The following is a 17,027-nucleotide window of genomic DNA, read 5'->3' on the forward strand; positions in this document are numbered from 1 at the left end:
GCCGAAGGCAGTCGCTTAACCAACTGAGCCACCCAGGCGCCCAGGAATTGTAATTTTTATCAGGTGGTAGTGGTTGCCACCTATAATAGAGAAGCCAGTGTGTCTAGGATTATTTCTCATCCTCCGCTCTGTGCAGGGAGAACACTGAGAGCCTTTTCCCCTCCTAAGAGTTAAGCACAGCAGTGGGAGAGAATCAGACTATCTTTGGGTTAACAGTTCCCAGAATAGAACTGGGGAAGTAAAAACAAAAAGGTCATCGAACCGGGTAAGGAGACTGAGGGTTGCTGGCATTCACTTCTTTTGTTCTCGTTCTTGGCCGTCGGAACAGAAACTGATGGGCCGTTGGTGGAGGGTGGCTCTCTGCAAAGTGGCCTGATCGGATTCCTGAGCTTCTAGGTCATTGAGCAGGATCGCGACTGGCCGGAGCCACGCTACTCCCTCCTGACCTTGAAAGGTGTGACAAGTGGACTTGCGTGCATTGCTCAGCCAGCCTCTATTGACTCTCTGTGATGTACTGGGCATCGATCTTATCTTTGTGAGAATTTGGTGAGCCAGCAAAAGAGTAAGTAGAGGAAATGAGAAAAAAAATCCATGTTTGATATTAATTAACGACGATAAAGAAACAAGTCAGAAACAGAGAAGAATATAAAATACTCCTCCCTTCCTGTCCTTTGGCTCCTTTTTATCCTCAGAGCTCAGCGTAGCCCCTGGTACTCCTGGTTCTCTGCAAATAAATGAATGAATGAGTTGTTTGTGTCAAAATAGCTATATTCATGGGTAAAATAAAACCATTTTGGGTGTTGGGATTTATCTTCGCAATTCCCAAGAAAGCTGCCAGACGATGCCAGTCATCCGCTCGGAGCAAAGCGGGATTCAAAAGATCCTTGATGTATTGACAGTAAACTAGAGAAGGTGAACTCAGCCTACATTTACCCAATATCATAGATTTTTTTTTTCTGAGGGGCTGGAGAGAATTACTTCTCTTTTAACCATGCAAACATAATTTTATATACACACAAAAATGCAATCATATTATATATACTCTCTGTTTTCATCGTTAGTGTGATCTTTCTTTTCCGTTTTTTTGCTTGGCTCCTTCCTTCTCCAGCCACTCTCTCCATTAGCATCACCTCTTCCCACGTAACACATACTAATACCCAAATATATCTTCCCTCACTTCTCTCCATGCTCCTGTAATCACAGACACACATCATATACATACAGCATTCCTTTTGTCAAGGTGTATTTTAGTTAAACGGAATAAAATCGTACTCTTTTCCTTATTCAATGATACTGCGTGGAAATTGCACCAGGGCATAGAGCTCTAAGTCATTCTTTTTAATGACTATATAATACTCCATCCCGTGGCTCTAGCATCAGTTCCCAACCTTTTCCTTAACAATGGGCATTCACTTTGCTTCCAAGCTTGTTTGTTTGTTATTGATCTTTTTGAACAATGCTTGTGCATATGCCTTCTTTCTTTTGTGTGGGTGTTTTTATTTATATTAGCTAAGTTCCCAGGAGTGAGATTAGAGAGTATATATGCATTTTTAAATTTTAATAAACATTGTCACATTACTTTCTAAAAAGACTGTAGCGATTCATATTTTCATCAGCTATGTAAGGAAGTATTATTTTGCCACATCTTCCCCCCAGAAGGTTTTTTTTTTTTTTTTAAGAAATACTTTGCCAGTATGATAGATATAAATGAATAACTTATTGCTCTAGACCAGGAGTTGTAATCATTTTGGGAGAGGGGATGGACTCCTTCTCAGAATACTGTTTTTTAACAGGCAAAATAAATTACATAGGATTACAAAGAAATCTAATTATATTGAAATATAGTTATCAAATATCCCCAAACCCCCAATTTATGACATAGATATATATGTGTCTCTATTAACATATTAAATAACAAAGTCTAGTTGCAGAGCTAATAGCTACCATAAATTCAAAGAAGTGATGAATATAGATCATATTTCAACATATATGCTCCAACTGTAACATGCTATGAAAATATCTGTGATTTATAATGGAGACAAAGTCATAGGTACTATTGATATGACTGTGGTTTGTTGCCGGCGCTTGTGATTGAAATAAACACCACATTTCAGTTGGAAATTAATGAAACTAGAAATGTAGTGTTTTTCCATCCAAGTTCACAGATTGCTCAATATTATCCTTAGACTCCTGGGGGCATCTCTGTACCCCAAATTAGGTACGTACCTCTGCTCTAGAGTCTCAGAGAAGAGGCTCTAGAAACTGATTCTACTCTTTCATTTTATAGAAGAGCAAGACTGTGCCCTAGAGTTTGGACCCTGACCAAGACCTGAGTTCAAATCTCCTGGCCCCCTACCTTGTATTTTTTCACCATAAATTTTACCTCTCTCTAGGGAGGCCCACCCCAGCAGATGAAGTTGGCTTAGTCTCCTCTGCTTGGCTCCAAGTCCCGGTTAGACCAGTGGTTGAAAAACAATGGCTCATGGGCCAAATCCAGCCTACTGCTGTTTTTTGTAAATAAAGTATTATCAAAACACAGCTGTGTCCATCTGTTTACATATTGTCATGGCTAGTCCTTGTTACAGTGGCAGGGCCGAGGGGTTGCAACAGACCATAGGGGACACGGAACCTACGATATTTACTCTCTGACCCTTTGCAGGAAAAGTTTTTTTTTTTTTTTAAAGATTTTATTTATTTATTTGAGAGAGAGAGAATGAGACAGAGCGAGTACATGAGAGGGGGGAGGGTCAGAGGGAGAAGCAGACTCCCCGCTGAGCAGGGAGCCCGATGCGGGACTCGATCCAGGGACTCCAGGATCATGACCTGAGCCGAAGGCAGTCGCTCAACCAACTGAGCCATCCAGGCGCCCTTTGCAGGAAAAGTTAGCCAGCCCCCAGCTTAGACTCACCCAGGATGTGTGTTCTCACTGCCACTGTACCTTGATGCTACTCCTCACAACTGTGGAGCTGGGGGGCACAACGGTACTCTTGTCTTAAAGACTTTGCATATACTGTTCCCTCTCTCAAGAATACTGAACCCCCAGCCCCAACTCCTGTGATGTCACTCCTTCCAAGAAGCTTTCCCTGATCATCCCCTTCCTGTAGCCTGCTTTATGTGCCCCTAATGTGTGTCCCTCCAGTGCTCTGTGCCCCCCTTGACTAGCACTGGCCATGTTTAACTCTAGTTGTCTAGGTGCCTATGTGTCTCTTACACTAAAGAGAAGCTCCCTGAGGACAGGGCTTGCGTCTGCCTTGTTCACTGATACATCCCCAGTGTCTGGCTCGATGCTTGAAACATATTTGTGCAATGAATGAATGAATGAAGTGAAGTTTATCTTCAATGCCCCTTACTTTACCCCTTTTTCATCCTTTTGTCTTTCCATTCAGGGACAACCTATCACCATCCTGCTCTCCTTTAGATGGGCTCCCTATCGTCCCCTTCTACTATTGAAATATGCTTTCAGGAAATAATCTGATAAACTCGTTCTCAAATGCCTGATACAGATTAATTAAAGTGCCATGAGAGCTAAAATCTTGTCTAGGTTATTTGCTCCATTTATCAAATGCCCAGCATAGTACACGGCATGAAGAATGTGTTTAAGAGACATTTTCTGAATAAATTAATGTTAGTGGTAGCTCAGATTTGGTTTAAACCAAAGGAATACATCTCTAGTTGTGGAATTTATGGTGTGAGAGCCAAGTTGGGAAATTTTTTTGGACATAGAATGTCTTCTTTTGTGTTTCTGAACAATCACTAATTCAAAGACCTCCCCTTCTACTTAATTCTAAGTGGTAGGCTGGCATCTCAGGTGAAGGATGGAAGCAGGTGGAAGGAAATGCCCGAGGAACATGAATTAGAGCTATGAAAACCCAGGGAAGGTGGTTTTTTGTGGGAAATTCCACTCTCTTTGTAGCTCCCCTATCTCAAAATTCTTTCAACCCCTAATGTACCAGAGTTAACCTTTCTCTTTTCTTTTTTTTTTTTTTTTTTAATATTTTATTTATTTTTTGACAGAGAGAAAGACAGCGAGAGAGGGAACACAAGCAGGGGGAGTGGGAGAGGGAGAAGCAGGCTTCCCGCTGAGCAGGGAACCCGATGTGGGACTTGATCCCAGGACCCTGGGATCATGACCTGAGCCGAAGGCAGACGCTTAACGACTGAGCCACCCAGGTGCCCCCGGAGTTAACCTTTTTCATGTTTATGGGTACTCTTGACAGCCCAGCTTCTGATCCCCAGTTCTAGCTCTGCTCTGGGGCCCGTCTCATTAGCTCTGGAGAAGAGAGAGTGCGCTCAGTGACTCGGGTGCCATGTGACTAGAAGCCTCCCGCCCAGGGCCAAGGCCCCATGGTGCCGGCCAGCCCCCTTTTCTTTCACCAGAGCCTTTGGAGGCTCTGGGTGCCAGCACTTTGGGCTGCTCCTGGCCGCACAGGCTGCCGGGAGCTGCTACTTGTGACTGCTCAATATCCTGTTTTTCCCATACTGGGCCTCTGTCTTTCTCCGGTGCCCAGAGCCTGTACTGGTAAAGAGAACTCACTACCCCACCAAAGTGCCAGAGAAGTTGGAAGTCTCTCAGCAAAGCTCCCGGATCTTTAGCAACCTTCAAGAAGGCTGGAGAGCTGATCGGGTTCCTGTCATAGACTTGTCCCAGCTGTCAGCTCTGAGAGAGCCCATGGCAGCAAGAAGGGCAGGTGGGGAAAGTGAGAAAAATGACAAATGTAGCCTTCCACATCTTCGCCCTCCCTGGACTGCGCTGGGAAGGATAAGGTAGATTAGCGAATAGGAAGCCTGTTCCCACAATCCCTGATTCTCAGGTGGCCTTTCTTGGGTGGAGAGGATACAACGGATTCTATTTCGATTTAAGGCCTCTGGCTCTGTGGGCTCCTAAGACCAGGGCACTTTCTTTCCCGGTCCCCTTCTCCCTTATCCAGCCTGCTTGAGAAAATACTCTATTCTGGACTCCCCACAGTTCTAGTCCCTTCCCCTGCTTGAGAATCCCTGCAGATGATCTCAAAAAAAATTTTTTTTAAAGATTTTATTTATTTATTTATTTGAGAGAGAGAGACAGAGACAGAGATAGTGAGCAGGGAGGAGAGGGAGAGACAGGCTTCCCGCTGAGCAGGGAGCCCGACACGGGGCTCGATCCCAGGACCCTGGGATCATGACCTGAGCTGAAAGCAGACTCTTAACTGACTGAGCCACCCAGGCGCCCCAGCCGTGCAAATTATCTGAGGTCATTTGGTCTTGACCTTCAAATGCCTTTCGCGGGGCAGCCAGTCCACTTGGGCCTGGATCCCTAAGGTCTTCCTACACATCCGGGCCGTCTGGCCTGCTGGGCGATGTCAATGGCGTGCGCCAAAGACGGTCCCTTGGCCCCAGGCATGCCTGTAGCGAGTCGGAGCAGGAAAATCATGTAAGAGCCACAGACTTCTTCGTCCACAGGACAACTACAAATCCCTTCTTTTCTGGAACATACCACCAGCCCAGGGATGGACTGTGACGAATATTTGGCCTCAGGCAACGCTGGAGCCTAGGGAATGCTTTCGATGCATGTGTGCTTTCTCACAGAATTATAAAGCCCAGCAGCTCCCAGTGCCAGAGGCTGCAGAGAGTTTCTGTGTTTCTCGACTATTCATTAGTGATTACATACCCCCCCGAACACCTGCAGGACAGATTCATAAAGCGAGCATTCATGGACTTTGGCAAGGCCTTCATGGGAACTGCAGAGCATGGGCCACGGTCATTGTATCTCCAGATAAAAACATTCTCTTACCAAGGAGGCCTCTGAAAATAGAAGCAGGCTGCAATTTCGGTTTGGCACCACGGGGTATTAAAAAGAAAAGTGTTACTTCACCTCGCCTCTTTATAAAGTCAGCACGCTGCGGGGCTGCAGCGTTCCTGGACAAACTCTCTTTCAGGACCCTTTGGGGAGTGAGAAGAGGGGAGTGGTGGGCACTGCATTGATTGGGACAGAGGACAGCCCGGCCATTGGGGCCTTGTGGCCTGCTCTCCTGCAAGTTACACTGATTTACAGCAGGATAACAGGAAATACGGAGCCTGGGTGGCCTTCTGTGTAATCCTGGGTGACAGATTGCTCCTGCCACTTATAAAAATGGTGCCATAATTAATCCCAAAAGGCCAATAATAATAAATAACCATCACAAAAATAACATCTCAATACAAACTATGGTGGTGACTTTTAGCAGGATTCTCTTTCACCTTTATTTTATTTTATTTCTCCTTTCCAATGCTCGCTATTACATGACAAGATGGCCACGGCTGGCACAGGAAGGCTCTGGAAATCCGGGCGGGGGCACAGTGGCTAAGTCCGAGCTGAACTTGCAGAGCTCAGAAGGACGGCGAGGACCATTTTACAGAGGAGGGTGGCTAAGGCTTATCTGGGCATCTGAAAGCCCAGGCTCCTGAAAACATAAAAATATTTTGTTTACAGAGGCAAAAAGAAGTTTATGTTGATTCACCGTCAGATGAAATTGGCGGGCCTGGATCATTCAGCAGGGTTTTTCTTGAGTGTGGGTGGGTGGGTGGGTGGAGCGGGCTGGGGAGGGCTCCAGATCTCCCCTCTGCTCTGCCTGTGTAGACAGCCTCCAGTGGTCAATTAGCCTCCTGAAGTGCCTCATTCTCAGATAACAGCTTATCCACTAGGAGAAGCGATGCTCACAGTATGTTTTATCCTCACACATATAAACACACATCGTCACAAACTCATTTAGGTTAGAAAGGACTTTTAATGGGACATCTGGCTCTCTTCCACCACTTCTTGTCAAGGCAAAGTGGGTTCCCTTGTTAATATCCTGTAGCAACCACACGGAAGGCTAGAATATGTGGTTACGTGGAAATATTTTTTGTCTCTTGTTATCGATTCAACTGGTTCCAGGGAGCAAAAATAAAATTGTTAAACCTAAGAAATGACAGTCAGAATTTCCATGAATATCATCACCTTGAAAGGCAGAGGAAGCTTATGAGGGTACGGACTCTGCAGCTGGAATCCCCAGGTTTGAATCCCAGCTCGGTTACGAACTACCTGTGTGAACTTGGACCTGGTTTTTCACCTCTCCGTTTTTTGGGGTTGAAGTAACTGCCTCATCTGTAAAATGGCATCATGATAGTTGCAAACCTCAGTGGGTTCTTGCAAGTTTTAAACAAGTCTTTAAAGAGTGCCCACCTATATCGATGTTGTCACTAGTTAAATTATCCAGATCGTTGGTTATGGCTAAAGGATTGTTTGTGTCATTCCTTACATTCCTAGGAATGATGGCTCTACTCCATGTTTCATGGTAACAATTATTAGGCACTTACTGTGTACCAGGGATTGTGCATTCCTCAACTCTTGTATAACGACCTTCCATTTTAGAAAGGAGAACGCTGAAATGAGAGAGAGTAATTCATTTCAGGCCACACGGCTAATCAGTAGTAGTCTAGAATTCAATCCAGGTGGACCCCGGCAACCGTGGTTTTAATCAATAAGCTATCCCACCTGCATTTGACGCGGAAGAGTCAAAAACTACAACAAATTTTGTTTTCCATCCTTTTTATAGCTATTCTTAGGGTCCTGATCAATACTTTTGAAAGTATGATTAAGGCAATGGCTGAAAGTTAGCAAAGATTCATGTTCATATAGCGGTGCTCTATCTGGGTAGACCCCTGGCAGAGGGCAGGGAGCCCCCCATTCTGCAGTTGATCCAACCTGAGTTCAGAGCCTGCCACTGTCTATTATATCTGAAATCTCAGCGTTCTCATCAGTAAAATAGGGATAAAAAAAACCCTGCCTCAGAAGGCCTTTTCTATGTTTAAATGAAATAATAAGTTAAAAGACCTGGCGTATGTTTGGCTCTCAGTAACCATTCAATTAGCATTAGCAAAAGCCAAGTTATTGAAGATCTCAGTGGATTATTTGGGGGAAGTAGGAGCTGATGAATAAAATGAGAAAATTTCATCAGCTGCAGTAACATCCTACACATTGAAATGGAATAGAAATACTTCTATCTCCTGGTGTCAATACATAAGCAAAGTGATATGAAGCAAGCCATTATTTAAATAATTCAATGTGTGCAAAAAATCAATAAAATCAGGTCTCTGCCACATTTAGTTTTTCCTCATGGTAGGGTTTTTTTGTTTTGTTATAGATAATTCCCTGAGCTTCCCAGTGTGTTTTGCGTGGAGGTAGCCATGATCTGCGATACTTGAAAAGAGCAACTAGATTTTATAAGGTGATTTCTTATTATCCTATTCATGTCACCTGTTAACTCGTGGCTTGATTTGGCTCCGTCCACAGCGGAGACTCCATATTGCAGTAAGTGGAGAAGGTTGTCAGTTACCTAATAATGATGAAGCTCTGGATAATTTAGGCAGCATAAAAAGCTTGCTCTTTTCTGGATGATCTGGTTAATTATCTGGTTAAATTAGGTTAAAACCTTTTTGTCAGGGGGGTCTCTAATTATCTGGAAAACCAGGTAACTGTGTCCTTTTAAGAGCCTTTAGGCTTGAATTATTCATCGACAGAACCCAGCATCCCGGGAAGACACCCAATTCTTCACCTGCCTTTTTGTGCATAGATTTGGACTGAGACTCTTGAGCTGTTCTATTTACAGCTTCTTATAGATGCAAAATATTCAAACCATCTCCATTTTTTTTTTCTTATACAAAAGAGAGATCCAACTTTGAGCTGTGAGGTTGCTGGTGCTCAACTCGGAAGATCGGTAGCAAATTTTCCCAAGAGACACAAACAAACACATACATAACTAGAATATCAATGAGGTCTTTTTAGAGGCGACACATTAAAATGCAAGGCAGCAGATAATGAGATAAGCAGCAAGTTACAGGTTTCTTAATTCTAGCGTGAAAGGAGAGAGGGGGAAAAAAGAACAGACCACCCCCCGGCCCCCCGCCCCGTAAAGTAGCTTAGTGCAAGGATCTCCTGGGCTTGATATTCAGCATGCTTGGGGTGGGGGTTAGGGGGTGCTTTCACCAGTTATCTCAGTGACATAAATGAAGTAGAAAGAATTGTCTTAGAGGTAACAGGAGAGATATTAAAACCGTGCTTTTTTTTTTGGTCCTGGTTTCCATCTGTGTCCCACCTCTACTAGCATATTTCTGAGTCAAATATAGGACATCTCTTCTGGTTATAGCTTGACTCTTTCTTGGCCATTCTGGGGAAAAATTGGTACCATTTCTTGAGAATAGATGATGTAGCAGGCATAGTACTGGAAGCTTTGATCTCATTTACAGCACCCTTACAACAACCCTGTGGGATGAAGTGATTGCCCTCTTGTGATAGATGGGGAGACAGGCTTAAGAGTTATTGTGCAAGGCTGGGAATCAGATCCAGGTCACTTGGGCTCCAAGGCCAAGCTCTTAGCCATAGCTGCATTCAGAGCCACCAAAGTATGCCTTGACGAATGATCTATCTGCCAAGCTTCAGTCTGGCCTAGAAAAGAAATAGAACAAGAATTAGTCTGGGGCTACTTAGTGGAGGTGCAATAGAAAGAGCACTTGACTTAGAATCAGAAAATCTGAGGACCAGGCTAGCTGTTGCCTTTAGCTGTGTGGCTTTAGGCAAGTTACTTGACTTCTCTGAGCTAGTTTCCTCACTGGTAGAACTGAGATATGGATATGTATTTTTCAGGGGGTATTTTGAGTCTTAACTAATGTAAGTGAAAGCACAGGAATACTTAATTCATGTTTAAAAAGTAAAAACCAAACCAACCAAACAAACAAAAAAACAGGATCATATGTCCAGGAGGAAATCAGGCTAAGTATCCATGTAAGTTAAAGTTACTTCCTCTTTTCAGTAAATGGTGTTGGAAAAACTGGACAGCCACGTGTAAAGGAATGAAACTGGACCACTCGTCTTACACACTACACAAAAATTAACTCAAAAATGGATTAAAGACTTCAGTGTAGGGGCGCCTGGGTGGCTCAGTCGTTAAGCATCTGCCTTCGGCTCGGGTCATGATCCCAGGGTCCTGGGATCGAGCCCCGCATCAGGCTCCCTGCTCTGCAGGAAGCCTGTTTCTCCCTCTCCCACTCCCCCTGCTTGTGTTCCCTCTCTCGCTGTGTCTCTCTCTGTCAAATAAATAAATAAATAAATCTTTAAAAAAAAAAAAAAGACTTCAGTGTAAGACCTGAAACCGCAAAACTCCTAGAAGGAGACATAGGTGGGTAAGCTCCTTGACACGCATCTTGGTGATGATTTTTTGGGCTTGACACTAAAAGCAAAGGCAACAAAGGCAAAAATAAGTAAGTGGGACTACATCAAACTAAAAACCTTCTGCACAGCAAAAGAGAACATCACCAAAATGAAAAGGCAATCTACTGAATGGGAGAAAATATTTGTAAATCGTATATCTGATAAGGGGTTAATAACCAAAATATATAAAGAACTCATACAACCCAATAGCAAAATACCAAACAATCTGATTTAAAAATGCCTGCTATCAAAGAGAGCATTCTAAAACTAGAGTATGATATTGTGACTCCCCTGCTTAAAGAGGACGTGAATAGACAGTTTTCCAAAGACGACAAGCAGACGGTCAAGAGGTACATGAAAAGGTGCTCAGCATCACTCATCATCAGGGAACCGTAAATCAAAGCCACAATGACATATCCCCGCACACCTGTCAGCATGGCCGTTACAAACAACAGAAGGGATAACAAGTGTCGGTGAGGATGCGGAGAAAAGAGAACCCTCGTGCCCTGTTGGCGGGAATATAAGTTGGTGCAGCCACTCTGGAAAACAGTATGGAGGTTCCTCAAAAACTTAAAATGAGAACTACCATATGATCCAGCAAGTCTACTTCTGGGTATTTGTTTGAGGAAAACAAAAAAACACTAACTCAAAAAGATATCGGCACCCCCCAGTCACTGTGGCATTGTTTACAATCCCCAAGACATGGAAACAACCTCAGTGTTCATCAGTGGATGAGTGGATAAAGAAAATGTGGTGTATGTGACATATATGATATATATATATATATACTAGGACTCAGCCATAAAAAGGAAGATTTTGCCACTCATGACGACATGGATGGACCTTGACACCAAAGTATCACGCTAAAGTGAAGTAAGTCAGACAGAGATGAATAGCGTATGAGTTCATATGTGAAATCTAAAAAAGCAAAATGCACCCCCCGCAAAAAAAAAAAAACCCACACAAAACCCAAGCTCATAGATACAGAGAACAGGCTGGTGGTTGCCAAGAGGTGGAGGGTGGAGGGGTGGGTGAAAGAAGTGAATGAGGTCAAAAGGTATAAACTTCCAGTTATAAAATATATATATCCTGGGGACATAATGTACAGCATGATGACTGTAGTTAAAGATACTGTGTTGCATATTTTTTTAAAGATTTTATTTATTTATTTGAGAGAGAGAGAGAGAACACGAGCAGGGGGGGAGAGGGGAGGGCAGCAGGCAGAGGGAGAACCAGGTTCCCCGCGGAGCAGGGAGTCCGATGCGGAGCTCAATCCCAGGACCCTGAGATCATGAGCTGAGCCGAAGGCAGACACTTAACCAACTGAGCCCCCCAGGCATCCCCCGTGTTGCATATTTGAAAGCTTCTAAGACAATAGATGTTAAAATTTCTCATCACAAGAAAAAAATGTGTAGCTCTGTATGGTGACAGAGGTCAACTAGACTTATTTTGGTGATCATTTTGCAATATATACAAATATCGGATCGTTATGTTGCACACCTGAAACAAATATAATGTTATATGTCAGTGATGCCATAATAAAAACAAAGGTTCCCTTCCGCTCCAGGCCCACTGTTACCACCTCATATTCTCACCTGGACTTTTGCAACATTCTCTATCAGCTTCACCTGCCTACAAGCTTTGTCTCTTTTAAGGCATCCTCCAGCCTGCTATCAAAGAGAGCATTCTAAAACTAGAGTATGATATTGTGACTCCCCTGCTTAAAATCCTCCAATGACACCTCAAAGACGCTGGGACAAAACCCGAATTCATCATTGCGGTGTGGAACTGCAGGTGTCCATGATTTGGCCCCTGCCCCCCCTTCAGCCCCCTTTCCTGACATGCTTTTATCTGCATGCCCACTGTACCTAGCTACTTGTGATTTCAATAATGAATCATAATCTTTCCTACCTTCAGGTCTTTGCACAGGCTGGGCTCTCTTTTGGGAACGTCTTCCATCTCAGATTCACCTCCGTTCCAAACCTTCATTGATTTTTCTAGCCTGAAGTTGCTACATTTTCCTCTCTGATACAATAGCTTAAAATTTCCCAAATTGTGGCAATGATTTTCTTTTTCTTTTAAAGATTTATTTATTTTGAGAGGGGGTAGGGAGGGGCAGAGGGACAGACTCCCCGCTGAGCACAGAGCCTGACACAGGGCTCAATCTCACGACCCATGAGATCATGACCTGAGCTGAAGTCGAGAGTCCGACTTAACCAACTGAGACGCCCAGGCACCCCAGTGTGGTAATGATTTTCTCACATGAATTTCGTCTGCTAGATTGAGAGCTCCTTGAAAGCAGAACGAGGATGATCTACCTCTGTCGTCCTAGCACCAAGCATGGTGCTTCCTACATATCATTTATTCAAGAAGGACTGGGGTGGGAGGGGACAAGGGGCCAATTAAGAGGTGGCTGCAATAGTCCAGGGAAGAAATGACAAAGGTCTGGACTATGATGTAGAGATCGGTGCTGTATTTCTCTCAAAACACATTTCCTCTGCATTGATTGATTGGCTGGTTAAATGGGTACCCCCTCTTTTACTTGCTGGTCCACAGACATGTATTGGAGCACAGGTTTCCCCAAGAGTGGAGGACCTGAACTGGGTCAGTGGCAAGGGCATGGAAAGGGAGGAGTGAGTTTAAGAGATTCAAGGTATTATTAAAAAGCAGAACTAAGAGAAACAATTGTATGTGAAGGTCAAGGTAGAGAGAGGAATCCAGCATGAATCATCCCAGTGAGTCAGGCAGGAGAGCATGATATCTCACCTCCCCCCCCTTTTTTTAAAAGATTTTATTTATTTATTAGAGAGAGAGAGCACGAGTGGGGGGAGAGGCAGAGGGAGAAGCAGACTCCCCACTGAACAGGGAGTCCAACGCAGGGTTCCATCCCAGGACCCTGAGATCAGGACCTGAACTGAAGGCAGACTCTCAACCGACTGAACCACCTAGGTGCCTGATGATATCTCCCCTTTTAACACAATCTATTTATTATTCAGAAAAAGGCAAAAGTAACTGCTTACGAGTGGGTCATGCCCAAGGTAATCTGAAGGATTCAGAACTAACGGTAGCTGAAAGGTAGTCATGTAGAAACCAGTATGTGAGCTCAGTCTTTCACAGAGGAGGAAGAAGAGCCTCGGGGGATTTGGGTTTCCTACCAGGGCGGAAAGATTTCTGATCTTGGAATGGCTCAGATGACAAGATTGGTGGTTCTGTTATTCTATTGTCCAATGTCAAGGTGAAGATCCTGCACCTGGATGATTCCCCCCAAATTCCCTCTAGTTTTCTCTCCAAATATTTGGCAGTTCTGGAAAGGGCAGAATTTATTTATTTATCATTATTATTTTTATTACTTAGGGCATAAGATGGTACCTAAATGGGCAGTGTTTAACAAAGGATAACATTTTACATATTTTTGATCAATCTGATGACCTTCGGGGAATGGTGGAGGAAACCATTTAAAGGCTGTATTTCACCCACCTCCGAATTCAGTTTGCAAATGAAGAAATGAAACCCCCGGCTTTGAATGGACTGTTCCCCAGGAAGAGTAGTGTTAGAAACATACTTCTGCATCCCCAGCCTGCCTGCAATTCAGCTCTTGTACCTTTTTCATTATTCCCTGCTAGCCTCCAGCCTTCACACCCAAACGCTTCGAGCCTCCGAAAGCTGACGCTCGAGAAGGTATGGTTGTTGAGTAAATTTATTTTGTTTTGTTTTATTTTGTTTTGTTTTATTTTATTTTATTTTATTTTATTTATTATGTTCAGTTAGCCAGCATATAGTACATCGTAAGTTTTTGTTGTAGTGTTCGACAATTCATCAGTTTCATATTACTCTCATTTTTTGAAATTTTGGTGACACGCCTTGGTTTAGAGGACAGGTCTTGGTTTTAGTATCTGAAGATAAATTGCAACTTCAAGTAAGAAGTCTTTTGTACCCGGATTTCCTACACGTTGTTAGAGGATCAAGAGAAAGGCTGTTCATGTCTTAGAACAGGTTGTAAGGCAGTGGTTTCAATGTTGACTACATATTGGAATCACTTCAGTGCTTAAAAATTACTGACGCCTTGGTCCCACTCCCAGAGTTTGTAATTTAGTTGGCCTGGGGCGCAGCGTGGGCCCTGGAATTTTGGAACTATCCTCCCATGTTCCCAGGGTACAGTCAAGGCCGAGAACCACTCTCTTGGATGTCTTGGCCATGGTTAGCTCGAAATAGTTCACGAGAGCTGTTCAACTCACCTTGCACGGGGGGCTGTTCGAGGCCTTGACGAGGAAATCAGAACGAGAACAAAGAGAAAGGAAGTTAAGACATAAGAAAGTATTCAGAATAAAGGTTCATTATTAACCAGACCCAGTGAAGGAGGGAAAAGATATTTTCATTTATGCCAAAGGCCATATGTGAGTGCCTGTGGGGGAAAACATATCCATAGCTTTGTGACTGAACCAATAATTCATATCTGATTCAGAAGCTGACGTTGTTGGATTATAGCTCTACAGCTGTTCTCAGTCTAAGCCCAGCCTCTCCCAATGGGACTTTATTGTAGCAACACGTCTCATTTATAGAACTCATATGCAGGGGCCTGGAGACCCAAAACTGTAAATTAAAACCTTGTGTATATTACTTTGGTGAATTCAATTCCAAAGCATTTTGGCTTCTCCAAATAGGCCATTTTCACTATAAAGGGGAGGGGGGAGAACACAATGGAAAGGAAATAGGTCTTTTATATTCACCCTTTCTCTTTCTGGTAGGAAGTCTTCACACAGAGGTAATAATGGAAATAAATTCTAATCAAATGTTGAGGCTCTGGTCAGGCTTGGTACTGGTATGTGCGGAGGGGGGGAGGAGTGGGAAATCAAGCGAGCAGGGAAGAGAGGATGGAGCTCTGGAGCCTGAGTGTTAGAGCTCCAAGTTCCATAGAGAGCATCTTCTGGAAGAAGACCAGCTCGAAATTTCTTTATTCCTGGAGGCTTCTCCGGAGGCTTTTTTTTTTTTTTTTTTTTTTCTTCTCCCAAGTTGACAGTAGGAAAGGAAACTGAGACCCAGTGAGAGAGAGAAAATGTCTTCATGAAAGTCACGCCATTAATTAATTAGCAGATGAGGTGGAATGAAAAGCTCATATAAAGCTGGATGCCTAATCCAGCGTCCCTCTCTCTTACCATGTTGCTTGAAGGCACTATGGTGATGTTAAAGGAGACCTAAGGAGAGAGTGTTCTGGGCGGTGTTGCTAAAACAAAGGAAGACCACGATTCAGAAAAAAAAATTTCCAGGAGTTTCAGGTCAAGAGAATTTTCCAGGTTTGTCCCACCAAAGATATGCCTAGGGCTTGAGGGTGATTCAAAGGTGGGGATAAATGTGGGGAACATTTTAGAGGGAGAATGAACGAGATCTGTGGGACTCACCGGATTGTGGAGAAGAGAAAAAAAGGATAGGGTCAGGGGATGATGATTCTCTCATTTTGATGCCTCAACGATCTGTATGTGTCCCTGTCTAGTTTATTGACTCAAATGACTTAGGTTAATGGCTTCCATTATATAGTTAGTTCTTCTCTATTTAGAGCCAGATGTTTTCCTTCTGTCCAATATTATTAAGAAATCAAGGGCTAACACCATTACTCTTCTGCCTCCTAGGGTTACCATTTCCATTACTATCCCCGATGCTGTTCCTGATGTGCTGTTTGGGAAGACAAGGTGTTTATACCCCAAACAGAGAAGCCCAAAGCAGTTTTTATCTTGCTCTTGCTAGCCACCCCCTACTCTACCATATGCAATTGGAATTTATTTCTTAAGCATTTAAAGAGGAGCTTACTACATACAAAGTACTGTGCCAAGGTCAAGGGCAAAAATGGAAAGCGTCATGAGCATGCCAGGAGTTCAGACGGGGGAACGCCATGAAAATCGGGGCACCAGGAAGGGCCCTGGGGAGGAAGCAGGTTTGGGTCCATGCTGTGCAGGAGAAAAATGGAAAGACTCAGGGCAGGAGAGGGAGCTTGAGCACAGACATGGACTGGGAATTGTTTCTACCATACTGTATGAAAGGGACGGGACCAGTGGTGAAAGCACCTGGGAGGAGGGAAGTAGGGACGGGATGGCGCCTCGGGCTTTGACTCACTGTCCAGGTGTCTAGCCATGGCAAATGTGTTGGGTGAGCCATTTGCAACTTGTTCTGAACTATGTCACAACCCACACTTTGCACCAGTGGGTGCAGATGCTGGATGAGATTCTACTGCATCCCACATCCAGCAAAGTGCCACTGAGGCTTTTTGGTCGGTGAAGTGAATGGGCGGGAGATTAAACCTCTGAACTTGGTCGCATTAGCACCTTGCTCTAAGCAACTCAGATACACTTCACCGCCTCCCCCACTTAGCCTGTGATCTAGTGCATCCTCATAAATAAAAAGACTTCTAACACAGTCAGAGCTAAGTGGATGGTTTTGAAATGAGAAACATCTCTTGTTTTTTCTCTCTCTTTGCTTACGGGTTTCCCACTTGGAATTTATTTGCCAACCACAGTGCACCACACTGTGATTGCCTCAGGTCGGAAACACAGTGCAGGATGACTGTATTCTCTTCCTGTGAGACCCCTCTCGTTGCAGGTAAACAGATGAGACGAATATGAATGAGAAGGGTGTGGTGAAGAAGAGTAGGAGGGTCTGGGTGGTTGTTAGTTATGCGGCAGCCAAACAATTCCAAGTTAAATTCCTATGGTAATGTCCAGGGACTTTCTTTCTTTCTCTTTCTTTCTTTCCTTTTCCTCCCTCCCTCCCTCCCTCTCTCTTCTTTCTTTCTTTCTTTCTTTCTTTCTTTCTTTCTTTCTTTCTTTCTTTCTTT

Source organism: Mirounga leonina, unplaced genomic scaffold, assembly GCF_011800145.1.
Source record: "Mirounga leonina isolate KUSES-001 unplaced genomic scaffold, KU_Mleo_1.0 Mir_153, whole genome shotgun sequence".
Taxonomy (NCBI): Eukaryota; Metazoa; Chordata; class Mammalia; order Carnivora; family Phocidae; genus Mirounga; species Mirounga leonina.